General features: G+C 36.6%; 1 protein-coding gene across 2 annotated transcripts in view; it reads right to left on the bottom strand.

Moving 5' to 3' along the window:
* Naaladl2 (N-acetylated alpha-linked acidic dipeptidase like 2) overlaps positions 1-14062 on the bottom strand; it is an 880490-nt gene that overhangs the window by 201407 nt on the left and 665021 nt on the right. The window lies entirely within an intron of this gene.

Below are 14062 nucleotides of genomic sequence, written 5' to 3' on the forward strand. Positions count from 1 at the left end.
AAAAAAAAAAAAACAACAACAACAAGGCCCCTGTTCCCTTCCCCCTCCCCCTACTCGCCAGCCCACCCTCTCCCACTTACTGGCCCTGGCATTCCCCTACACTGGGGTACAGAACCTTCACAAGGCCAAGGGCCTCTCATCCCTTTGATGATTGACTTTGCAATCCTCTATTATATACACATGATGCTGGAGCAATCATTCCCACCATGTGTACTCTGTGGTTGGTGGTTTAGTCCTTGGGCTCTCTGAGGGTGCTAGCTCATATTGTTGCAAATCCTTCAGCTTCTTGGGTCCTTTCTCTAACTCCTTCATTGGAGACCCTGCGCTCAGTCCAATGGATGGCTGTGAGCCTCTACTTCTGTATTAGTCAGGTACTGTCAGAGCCTGGACTTCCAACTGAACAAAGAAGTAAGCCCTTACCCCACCCAAGTACTTTTTGTAGCTGTATCACAGCAATAGACACTAAGACAGTAACCCATGAGGCTTTGCTGCTGAGACTTCATGTGTATAACAAAATCATTGCATGTTCAAATGAATTGTGTACAATGACTTTAAATTTGTTTCTCATACTTTAAATGATATCTAACTCACTAAAAATATATAACACAGTATAATGTATATAGTTTCACATTGTATATTTTTGGAATATTAAGGAGAAAATAATATATAAAACATTTATATATGTATATATAATATTTATACTGATATATCTTTAAAATATATTTTTGATAAACTGTTAAATTTTCAAATGCAGGTTCTAACTATGACTTATATGAGTACATCCTCCATAAATTAGAAAGTATCTCAAAATAGGAAGGGCTGTGAAATTTATAATCCTCAGATAAGATTCATAAATAGATAAAAAATAAAGCTACTATGTAGAAATTTAAAGATGAGAAAAGATCTTCAATATATAGGTATAGTTTCTCTTCTTTTTTTCTTTTTACTACTTTAAGATTCTACATAAACCCTCTACTGCATACACTTAAAGCACTCTTTCTGGATAAAGAAAACTGGGTCAGAATGACTTCGAGGCTAACACTACTGAGAAGAGACTAAAGAAATCAAAATGCTTACAAATACTTTGTTCTCTTTCAGTGGAATTCTCTCTATTCATTTAAAATCACAGAGACAGATGCACCATGAAAGAAGACCAAAGACAACTGCCTCTCTCATGAGACTTCCGGGGAGGCATGAACTTCCTGAAGAAGGCTACAGAGATCTCTGTGAAGTATGCAGCTTTCACTTTCATCTGAGGTTTTTGAACACTTATGAGATTTCATAAACGTGACTTCCTTTGTAGTTTTTACAAAAACATTTGCTTATCAGGAAAAAAAATGCACAAAGTGGTAAGTTTCTGTAAAATAGACTTGGAAGAGATACATACAGTTAAAGAGAAAGATGAAGTCTGGTTTAGGCCAGCCTGGTCTATAGAGCAAGCCGGGATAGTTGAGGCTACACTGAGAAACCTTGTCATAAAAAAAGAAAAAAAATAGAAACAGAGAGACAGAGAGATTAAAAGCAAAGCAGACAAACAACTACACTAGCCCTGGAAAGCTGCGGCACTTAGGAGCATGAACGAGTTGAGCCAGTCAAGTCGTGGTCATGGTCATCTAAGCTGCTGAGCTCCAGGTACGGACTCGCCTCTGCAGTGTCCTACTGGAATAAATGGCAAGCAAATGGCTTTTAAGATTGTATTTGTATGTTCAAAATGTATCCAAATTGGTTTTCCAAATGTTTTCAGTTGTAAGAATATTTACTTCGTGGAAGTGTGCCATTAACACAGGAATTCGACAAGATGAGCAGGTCCATGCCCACCTTCAAAGAAATTCACTCCAAAATGAAATTAGGGAACATGCGAGGTTATGACCACGTCATCTAAAGCTGTGAGACCCATGTGCGTGCACAGTCTGCCTGACCAGCAGAGCAATCATGATGTCATCATTTGCAAAATTAGAAACCGGATTTGTCATTGAGAAATTTTGACGTTTTCTGCTTTCTCTTCTTGGGTTTGAGCACATTGATTCGCCCAGCACCCTTTAGCTGTTTTGTTGTTGTTGTTTTGTTTCATTTTGTTTCTGTTTTTGTTTTTGTTTTTTGGGGATTTTTTTTTTTTGCCTCCATTACTCTGCTCTAATCTGCTTTCCTGTTGCACATATCCAATGGGCTTTTAGATGTGTAAGGGATTCTAAGACCTACAAGTGAATAAAAATATTTGGCCTTCTTTGTCCAAATTATTTCGTTTAAGATGATGGTCTCCAGTTGTATATATTTTCTAACAATGTAATTATTTTCTTTGTTGTGAACAAAATTACACTGAATACATGATATGAATCATCTATCCATTTGCATATATTTGTTTATATATCTATTATCTATCTACCCACTCACAACCACATTTTCTATATTTATTCATGTTCCTTTTTTTTTTTTTTGCTTACCATGCAACAAAACCTTTATTAACATTTTTAACAGAGGTTCAGCTATTATTGAAACTTGTAATTTGTAAACTTAAATTGGGGCAAATGGCTAGAGTGTTGAGTAATGCCATCACTGCCCACTGGGAATGCAGACTGAATAATTAATAGCCACCCCTGAGACGAAGAACCAGGTGCATGGTCGACTCCTTCTAGATATTGTAATCAGAGAGGGTGCGGCCATCTTCCAGCTGCTTGCCTGCGAAGATGAGCCTCTGCTGGTCAGGGGGATGCCCTCCTTATCTTGGATCTTGGCCTTCACGTTCTCGATGGTGTCACTGGGCTCCACCTCCAGGGTGATGGTCTTGCCGGTCAGGGTCTTCACGAAGATCTGCATTTTGACCTGTTAACGACTGTGATGAAAGCACAAACCGCCCAGCGCGTCGAGACACCCGCATGGAAGGACTGCTGACCAGGACAAAGCCTCTCGTCACTTTATTCATGTTCTAATGGAATTCTGGGCTGATTCATTCATTAAATGGTAGGCACAAGTGTAGAAAATTATGAAAAAACATGTTGCCTTGAGTCTTTCATGTCCATAAACAGAAGTAAAATGGCAGAACCATGTCTAGTTCTATATTGGGTTTTGCTCATTTAAAAAAAAAAATCCCCTACAGAGTGAGTTCCAGGACAGCCAGGGCTACTCAGAGAAACCCTGTCTTGAAAAACAAAACAACAAAAAAAAAATCCCGAATGTTTTGTAGTATCTGAAAGAATATCTACACTCACCAACCGGGTTTATGGGCTCTATTTTTCCTACATTTTCAGCAGCATTTCTTCCTTTCTTAAGGAGAGTTCATTTCACCTTCACTTCTTTTCTTCGGAGTCTTACACATTTTAGTGAAGAAGTCTATCAATCTATTGGACGTATTTACTCATAGTAATGTTGAAGCTCTTCTGAATAGAATTGCTCTATTCAATTCTTGCTTCATGTAAAAAAGCTATGGGTTCTCATTTGTTGATTTTGCATCCTGTTACTTTGCTGATGGTGCATACCAGTTCTGATAGTCCTTGGGTCTAGATTGTAGAGAATAATACAATTTATCATCAACAAAGATTTAATATCTCCCTTTAGTATTTACATAAGTTACCTAAAATATACACCTGAGAAGCTTAGAATTAAATCATAACTTTTATTCCACAATAGGACATAGAATTCAAAAATGCTAATATCCATCCATACCATAATGAAGATTATGACTTCATGTTACCAACTTCTAGTATTCTTTACCTTTGGAAATGGTCAATATAACTCATTTCCAGCTTTCTTCAAAGCATCACTAGGAAAATATGACTTAAGCATCATAGTATCATGATGGTGTATGGAGATAGTGTGAGATGAAAAATCATTAAGAAATAGTCCAAGTGGCCATGTGATGGGGACACATGTCTTTTATGTCTTTTAGCCTGAAACTTAGAATTCAAAGGTAGGCAGGGCTCTGAGATTGAAGTCTGGTCAGAAAAGTAACTTTGTGGACATCCAGGGTTACAAAGAGAAACCATGTCTCAAAAACAGAAAGAGAAAGAAAGAAAGAAAGAAAGAAAGAAAGAAAGAAAGGAAGGAAGGAAGGAAGGAAGGAAGGAAGAAAGGAAGGGAGGAAGGGAGGGGGAACAGAGGGACAAAAGGAAAGGAACAAAGAAGGTTAGAGAAAAGGAAAGAAAGAAACAAATAAAGAAATTAAAATGAAATTAAGAAACAAAGAAAGAGCATAAGTGTATGTGATTAAGACCGGCCAGATACCTTGTGACTAAATGCTAAGTTAGAGTTTGGATTTACCTTGGAGCTAGTAGGTGACCTTGATTAAGTTACTCAAATCCTCTGTCCTAGGTTGTCTCAACTTAGAAGAAAGTAGGGATCCTACCAAATTCTTCAGAGATTAGCTTAAGTACAAAATATGAATTTGACCATAAATTTATATTTGTGTAAAGGGTTTAGATGACAATAATATCTGGTACAACTGTTATAGTTTTTAAGATATATAATTTTCCTCAATACTTTGACTCTATTATTGAATTCTTTGTAAGATATCCACTTAGCCAGTTGCATGAATCTTCTTTTTATGGGTTAATTAATTAGAAAGCTGGATCAAATAACAGAAAAATGAACATATAAATATTATATTTGAAAAGCTCTGAGTATATACTTATCAGCCAGTATTTTGATGTGATTTTATTTTTAAAAAATTGGGGCTTTTAGAGACACATTTGAAAACTGCTTAGAATGCATTTAATTACGACTAATTTCTCTACGATTTTAGAACTGCTTTTTTCCATATTACCTTTTGCTGGTGGTATGTCACCTTTTATAATGACATCAGTAGAGAACTCTCAAGTAAGTTTTCTATACTCATGTTTTGCAAGTTTAAGCCAAAAATATATTATGAATAAACTGTTTATGTAGGATGGGCATCAGGCAAGCATACCCCTGAACCAGAGTGAACACAGGGATGCCAAGCCTCAGACAGCATCTCACATGCAAACTGTCTTGGCTTCTTTTCATGTTGCTATGATAAAATATGTCAGAAATAAGCTCCTAGAATAAATGGTAGAGGACAAAAATTCCCTGGGCATACAGACTAGTATGGGAGAAACCAGGAAAGTTAGGCATAAAGCTTCCCTACTCAACAGAATCAGGTGCTCAGCTGCTCTGCCTGGAACGTCAGAACTGATGGAGTTTTACAACCTGGTGATCCTTTACTATCTGAGAAGACACGCTCTGCCCTATCTCCCAGAATTTACTTATCTCCTAAAATATCTTTTCTTTTCCCTTAAAAGCTTGAGCATTAATATTAGACCATAAAAGTCATCCTTACAAGTTCTGCCACTTGTGCTTTAAAACAGCCTAAGGGAAGTCTATTTTATCTTAGGTCCACGACCATCTTGACTCTCACAGGCATTATAATTACCTCAGGAATTCTCTCTATACCCTCACCTACAGCATTGTTTCTAACTCAACAAGAAACTATTTTAAGGATGAAGCCATGTATACTTTGCTAAGAACTTCAATATAAACATATATTAAGCTTTGTTATATGCCTGGGGGTGGTTAATTGTTATTAGAATTTTTTTTTGAAACATTGTGCTGTTCTTAAATATGGCTAAAGTAAAATGACCTGGGCCAGACTCTACATGTCCTTGGTCCAGTACCAGCTAGAATGACATCTGCTGTGGAGTTTCATTCTGACTTCAACCTGATCATTTTTTCCCTATCTGTGTAAAGCCTGCAGGGGAGTCACCACAAAGAAGAATGCTAGTTCATAGTTCACAGTAATGTCATAATAGGATATCATAGTGAAAGGAATTTAAAGTACTTGGTCACATCATATCCACAATCAAGACACAGACAGCAATGAATGCTACTGCTGCTCCATTTAGTCCATTCAGAAATCCCTGAAAAGAGAAGGTTGTTGTTTCTAACCTCATTTAACGTAATCAAGAGAACATCCCATGGGCATACCCAGAGACTTGTCTGCCAGGAGATACCCATCAAGCTCATAATTACTTCTAACCATAACATTGAGTGTCCCTGATCTATGAGCACTGGCCACTGTTCTTTGAAGGAATCAAACCTGTCAGCTAATACTGCTTTAAGATAACTCTTATTGTACTTAGTTTCCTTGAATGTATCTATTTTCCAAGTTCCAATCTATGTTACTATTGCATGGAGGGAAGAAACCTTTCCTCTATGTTTAGGTTGTGTACGTATTGAACTTCTGCCATATTAACAATGTTATAAAAACTGCATAAAATTGATAACCATAAATGAATACATTTAAATTAAAATATGTCTAAACAAATCATATGAAACTTGCCATGTATTCTGAAGTTGAATATTGGCAAACCATTATGTAGCCTACCATCAAACCCACTTTAATATTGTTATAAAATTTCATTCTGTGCCCTCATGCCCTCATAATAGGGCTGATCATTATATAGATCTACTACCCTAAACAGCATTGGAGTAAAAATACAGTGCCAATGATATATATTTTGATCTGATAATGACAGCCGTCCAGAATAAATGTTCATATTTTGAATTCCATGAAAGACAAGCATATGGGAAAACTGTCCCCCTTGCAGCCATCTGGAAATATTAACCAATTTGAAGCATGGTTTTGAATTACCCATTTGAGTCTTAAGAGTTTCTCCATTCGTTGTTTTTTCTTCCAGTATCTGTCTCATATTTCAATTTCTTGTGTTTACTCCTCAGACTCTTGGAAGCACACAGCGACTTTAATAGCACTCCCTGTGTGACAGCCATTTCATACATTGTGCAATCAAAGCTTCCCCAGCCTGTTCAGTAACTGTTGATTTGTTGATTGGGGGTTAACCTTCTCTTCCAAAGAAATGTCTCTACGAGGTAGAATGCTTCGTAGAGCATCAGTATATGACAGTGTTTTTTATTTTCTACTTCATGTTGTTTGTCAGATGAGCAGGATGATAATGCCCAGAGATGACCAGAAAAGACATGCATAGGTTTTTAACTGAAGCATAGCTCATATTCTTGAATGAGGTGAAGCTGAACACTTCTTGTGCATTATACAATACAAAGTAGGCCAGCTTCGTCTAGTCAGCTTTGCCGCACTAGGGTTCTACCAGGCCAGAGGCTTTCAGGTCTCCCTACAATCTGAGTGGTTTCAAGATGACATGTTTTCTTTTGCTCACTTTTTGCACTTTATGCAGAAGCTCCAGGAAGTTCATTACCATTAACTTAGACTACACACAGAATTAACATCTAGGGAGCTAACGTTTTTGAGTATAGAGGTGAGACTAAAGAAAATATATATTTTAATGAGAATGAGTATTAGTTCAAAATTTTTAGGCATCTGTACCGAGACAGCATCCTACAAAGGGATAATGTAGGAATTGATGATAATAGTATTGTTTTCTATCCATTTATATTGAAAACAGTTATAAAAATGTAAGACAATGCCATTCTTCTCAATGTCATAAAATACATCTGTATTTTTATGTTTGTATGTTTATACAGATATTGTAAAAGACTTCATGTGTTAATGCATGTGCACATGGGATGTGTGCTTATACAGACAAGTATACAGGACTGCATATATTAATGCATGTCCACATGGAGTATGTGGTTGTTCAGATGTGTACAGTACTGCATGTGTTAATTCATGTGTACATGTAACACACACATGTGTGAACACAGAGTCACACTGTGTGCCATCCTTCACATGCAATCTACCTTATTTTGAGACAAAATTCTCTCACAGAGACATGGGTATTCACTAGATTAAGTAAGGCTGGCAGTCTAGTGATTCCCTGGGGTACTACTCTCTCTGTCCTCTCAGAGCTATGATTATAAATGGGTACTACTTTACCCAGATTTTTCTTGGGCTATGGAGCATCACACCCAGGTCCTAATGCTTGTCAGAAAGCAGTGAAGCTAAGAACTAACTAGTTCTCTAGTACTTAATTAACTTCAAAAGAGTTATTTCCAGTAATTCATATTATAGTTCATTTTTAATAATAAGAATAATGTAACACTTACATTAAAATGAATATATATTGCAACAATGCTAACTAAAATATAGTGTTACTGATGTATTATTTATAAAAGCAAAAGTTATAATGAAGAGGGATCCTTAGTGGCTGTACATATTTAGTGGGTATAGTTGGAAACTCCTCTTAGTCAAACAGTTCTGATGGGAAAATAACAATACCATTTACTTTGACATGATAGGATAAATAGTTTTCCTAAAATTAATTACGATTTTGGATGTTTGTTTCTTTTGAAGTGTGAAACAGGACTTGCTTGTGTGGTCTTGACTGACCTGGAACTCACTCTGTAGACTAAGGAGGCCTCAAAAATCACAGAGATCAGCCTGCCTTTGCCTCCAAAATGTTGGAATTAAAGGCATGTGCCACTATCACCTGGATGATTATGGTTAATGACTTAAATATTAAAGACAGCTTTCTTCTTGTTTCCAATGAGGACATATTTTTTATGTGCCACATTGAAACTCCACAAAATATTTAATAGCTAGGATAGGATTTCTTCTATCAGATGATGTAAAATATCAGCAGAATACATGCAGAGAGAAATGCAATTTTTCAATGACCTGGAATTTTGTGCTGACTTTAGAATGGCAATCATTTGTTAACTTAGCGGTATTATGACTGTGTTCAAAACAGCCCTTCCTCTAACTCTTCCACTGGGGTTCCCTTGTTCAGTCCTGGTTGGCTGAGTATCTGTATCTTAGTCAGCTGCTGGCAGAGCCTTTCAGAGGATAGCCATACAAAGCTCCTGTCTTTAGGCACACATTGGCATCAGCAGTAGGGTCAGGATGGTGTCTGTGGATGGAATGGATTGCATGGTGGGACAGTCTCTGGGTGGCCTTTCCTTCAGTCTCTGCTCTATTTTTGTCCCTGCATTTCCTTTAGACAGGGACAATACTGGGGTAAAGATTTTGAGATGGGTGGGTGGCCTTATCTCTTCTGGGGGCCATGTCTATCTACTGGTGGTGGTCTCTTCAGGTTCCATTTCCCTGCAGTTTAGTAGTTTGGCAAATATCATATATGCATTGGGTCATGGGAACATCTCACATCCCAGGTATCCCGGCCTTTCTATTCCTATAGGAAGAACAATAGTATCAACTAAACAGACCCCTCAAAACTCCCAGGGTCTGAACCAACAACCAGAGAGTACATGGGCATTATTCCCACTACATATGTAGCAGAGGACTGCCTCATCTGGCATCAGTGGGAAGGGAGGTACTTGGTCCTGCAGGGGTGGGGGATTTGTGGAGGAGAGACCAAGAAGGGGGATAACAGTTGAAATATAAATAAATAAAATAATTAATAAAAAATTAAAAAGGAAGGAAAACAGTTCCTCTGATCAAAATCAAGCAAAAATATGCTAATTGATATTCTCCTTTAAATATGCACGACTTCTGCTACTGCTTTTTGGACTATATGCAGAAATTAATTCTCATCTTTGCCCCATAAATTTTACTCATTGTTAAAGTTCATACAGCACATATGTATGCTTTTTTGTGTATTAATTTAAGAGTCAGATTGGTAATAAAACCATTTAACTTTTAAAGAAAATTAACGAATTTCACAGTGCCTTTGACAATTAGATTTCTATCTGCATCTTACTAAATGATGTTGAAACAATTATGTGACTCTCGCTGTTTAAGCTATAATACCCTTTTATCTCATTATTATGTAAAGGTTAAGTCCTGGATTATAGTGGTAGATTGGTCTTCAAATGACACGTTTCAAGTAGGAGTGCAAGAACTATAAGGTTAAATGGAAGGAGGAAGTAGAGCTTCAATTTGTGCTATAAAACTTGGTAAGCATAAATGATTATCTGATACACTAAGAAAGGAAGGTCCTCTGACATGCTTTGCAGAGAATAAATATACTGATCTAGAACCAAAATTATGTCAAGCAGGTGGGAAGCAATAGAAAGCAATGTGACTTGAAACACCATTTGTCATAAATACTACACCCTTAATTGGAGAGCATCTGTCTTTTCATTTCCTTGTAGCTGTCTCAACTTTCTATTTAAACTGTGCAGAACACCTCCTAACAGGTGCAAGAGTGTTTATGAATTTAAAACCTCATTTAAATGAAGCTGAAAACTAGAGATCTTTCAATTAATAGGGCAATATCTTATAAGAAGAAATCATACTGCCATTTGGCAAATTATTCTATTCTGTGCATTTTGTGAGCTTTAGTTACCAGAAAGTTAAAGATGCAAAGGAAAAACAAAGATGAATGGTGCTTTAAGCGATTTCAAGTGATATATTTGAATTCACAAAAACTGTGAAGAAGAGCTTTAGCTGAGAATATGGATAATGTAAAGAATTGGACATAAACATTTTAAATTGTTAGATTTCATTTAAAAGAAAACTAACCTCCTACATATATAACAAAATTGCCCTTTACAATAGCTTATATTTCTACAGTTCAAATTTTCACATGGTTTAATTGATGAAATTAAATGCAAAGAGGTCTCATGTATCCATGATCTTGATTTGTACCAATTCAGTAAACTAATGTAAACTTTGGTCCAAAAATACTAAGTGGGAATTTTGAGACATAAACAATGCATTTTAAGTTGTAGGACACTCTTGTAGCATGATGAAATCAGAGAATATTGTGCTCTTTTCTGGCCAGTGGATCCAAGTTTTCCTTGTGCTTTGGTCCCTGGGCGTGGGATTGCCTTCTCTGTTACTGCCGTACCTGTGTTCACGTGACCCCCCCCTTTACTGACAAAGTCTTCAATGGCAAGAGTAGCAATGACAGAATTTTTATAGAGAACTTTGTTACAATTATTCTATTTTACTGTTCATCATTATTGATCTTTATCTGTCTTTGTTTAAGAACTTATCTTTATTACAAGTTTATACAAATAAGGAATCAGTGTATATAGTCACTTAAACAATTTCAGTAGTCACTGAGGTCCTGAAGCACATTCTAAGAGGGGTCTGGGATAAAAGATTCCTAATCTGTTTACTACATGGATTAATATGTTGACATAAATCCTAGAATTTGCATTATATTTGAGATAATATCTTCAAAACATGAATATAGTCGTATTCAGCTTACTTAAAACATGGAGTTTTTAAACTGTAAACAATCACAGAATTATTTATTTTGGTTTTTACTCAAAAACACTTTAGTGAAAATGAGTTTAGTTCTGATAGGGGATAATCTAGTACTGGAAGTGACACATATTCTTAGCAGTATGTGATAGTCCATGTTAATTGTATAATCCCCAAGTTTGGAATAATTGTGTATTGAAGAAAATATTAATCAACGTACATTTGACAACAGCCTGGAAGATTGTCATAAATAGTATAGAAAGATGGAAGTCAATTCTGAGGTAATTGTTTCCATAGTGAAGGAGAATACGGGTGCTTCCAGAAATGTGTTGGTTTTCAATAAGAGGGCAGAACATACAAAACATATTGATGAACCACATCCCAGCGCTTCATTGGTGTGCTAGTAGAAAACATGTGTTTAGAATCAGCCTGATATGAGGTTGCTTCTCCTTTTGGCTCTTCTGTAAATCTGTGACCTTGTTACAGATCCTTCACTTTAAATTCCACTTCATCCTTATCATGAATTGGGTTAATTTATTCTCAGTAATTTATAATTAGTTTAGATATACTATATACAACAGCCCTGTAAATTCTTACTAAGTTGTAACATTGGTTCCTCCTGCATCACTGTGACCTAATATTGAACAGAAAGAACATTAAGTGAAGGAAGATCCTTTTTTATTCTCTCAGATTTAGAGGTATTGCAATCTATACAAGCAGGGAAGTCACCAAGCAGTTCACAGTGGTGGCCATATATGGTAGAGAGGTTTTTCATGGCAGTAGGACAAGAAGCTGAGAGAGGGTAGAAACAGTTAAATTACCATCCTGCGCCCAATGTCCCTGTCAATCTAGATCTCCTAAGGATGATGCAGCCTTCATATTAGTGTCAAAAGCTGACTGTGACAAACTGAAAATCATGAGCCTATGGGGGAAATTGTAAATTCAAATGATAATATGGAAGGTACTATTTTGCTTCACTTTGCTTTTTTCTTCTCTTTTAGATACAGGCACAGGGGGACAAAGGCAGATTGGAACTTGAGAAGTGACAGATCTTACGAAACAAGGTTTTTTGCATTCCAACTGTCAGGGACATGTGAAAATTATAGTTTAAAAGCCAAGAAAATTTGTGACAAGGCTCTAATTTCCTTGACTATTTTACTAATTGGTGTAGTAAAATATTTTAATATCCTTTATGAAGCTTTTCAATATTTATAATCCCCCTTAATAGCTGTGTACAAGTATTTATGATAGGTTAGCCCAGAAAGTTAAAGGTTAATATTTGTTTTTTGGAGAGTTCAACACAAAATTATCTCATCATAAGCAATATTATTTTGCAAGGGATAAATCTGTTTTTAAAAGTTCTTCCCACTACATCAACCTGAACAAGGTCATTTATCATTAAAGCATGGGGGACGCTCTACTAATTATTTTTGTAGAAACAAATGTAATAAAAATTATTTGGAAGGTTAGGCTTAGGCATTCTTGAAATGTAATTTCAAAACTGTTTGGTTCCCTCTGAGTAAGGCAGTTCTATAAGTGATGTGGGCTTCGGAAGTTCCCCAGTGATGAGGGTATCCCCTGAGAGTTTCATTATAACCTGTTTCAAATTAGCTGCCTCTCATCTGCTTCAGCATATTCTCTTCAACCTGACAGTCCCCAAATTTTACCTTTGTTCACCTTCAAAATAAACAGCTCTTACCAAACACACTGATATGTGCTTCAAAGTTATTTGGAAATTTGCCACTAATCTGTGAACCCAACATCCTTACAAGAAATTGTGATAATAGCAATGGCTGCTGGCTGGTATGATCTTAGCATAAGCACAGTATTAGCTAAGCTCTGCTTATGCACAATCTCAATTCATATACACCACATTCTATAACGTGTACCCTATAGCAAATTAAAATAATTTATTTAAAAATAATTCCAAGAAGTTAGGTAATTTGTTTATAATTGTTTGTCTTAGGAATCAAATCACACAGGTTCACTAGAGTGCTCTAATTCATAGCTCAAAACTTAACCAAAATAAATAACATGCCTGTAACAAGAACATTCAACTTGATAGCATGACAGGAGCTAGGACTGATAGCATAGAGGGATGAAGAGAGCAATTCAAGGGTTTTGAACAAGAAATTTTATGTTATTTCTTAATGTATTGATTTTTTTAATTTATTTTTTGGCAGAGAATTATTTTATTGGATCTTTTCTTTATTTACATTTCAAATATACCAACACACCCAGGATCAAAGGTGAGGAGGACACAACATCTGGGACCAGAGGGACTAGGCACACAGGAACTCTGCCAGCCCAGTGGCTCAGGTTTCTTCTGGTCTGTCTGAGCTGGTGCCCTGAGCAGACCTTGGGCACAAACTCTGCTGTCATTCCCAAAACAACCAGAGGAAGGTCCACACTCAGGTGCTCTAACAAGCCCAGGGTCACAGGATCCCAGAATCACAGGATCACAGAGGAGTGCTGACACAACCAGGATCACAAGAAGGACAGGCTCCAGCCAGATTTAGCAAGGGCAGGTAGCACTAGAGATAACCAGATGATGTGGGGCAAGCATAAGAATATAAGCAACACAAACCAAGGTTACTTGGCATCACCAGAGCCCAATACTCCCATCATTGCAAGTCCTGGACACACCATCACATCAGAAAAGCAAGATTCAGATATAAAATCATTTCTCATGATGATGATGCAGGACTTTAAGAAAGACATAAATAGCACCCTCAAAGAAATACAGAACACAGATAAACAGCTAGAAGCCCGTCAAGAGGAAACACAAAAATCTCTTAAAGAACTACAAGAAAACACAATCAAACAGGTGAAGGAAATGTGCAAAACCATCCAGAATCTAAAAATTGAAATAGAAACAATAAAATAATCAGAAAAAGAGACAACCCTGGAGATAGAAAACCTAGTAAAGTAATCAGGAATCATAGATGCAAGCATCACCAACAGAATACAAGAGATAGAAGAGAGAATCTTAGGGGTAGAAGACACCAT

The sequence above is a fragment of the Mastomys coucha genome, unplaced genomic scaffold (genome assembly GCF_008632895.1).
Source record: "Mastomys coucha isolate ucsf_1 unplaced genomic scaffold, UCSF_Mcou_1 pScaffold17, whole genome shotgun sequence".
NCBI lineage: Eukaryota > Metazoa > Chordata > Mammalia > Rodentia > Muridae > Mastomys > Mastomys coucha.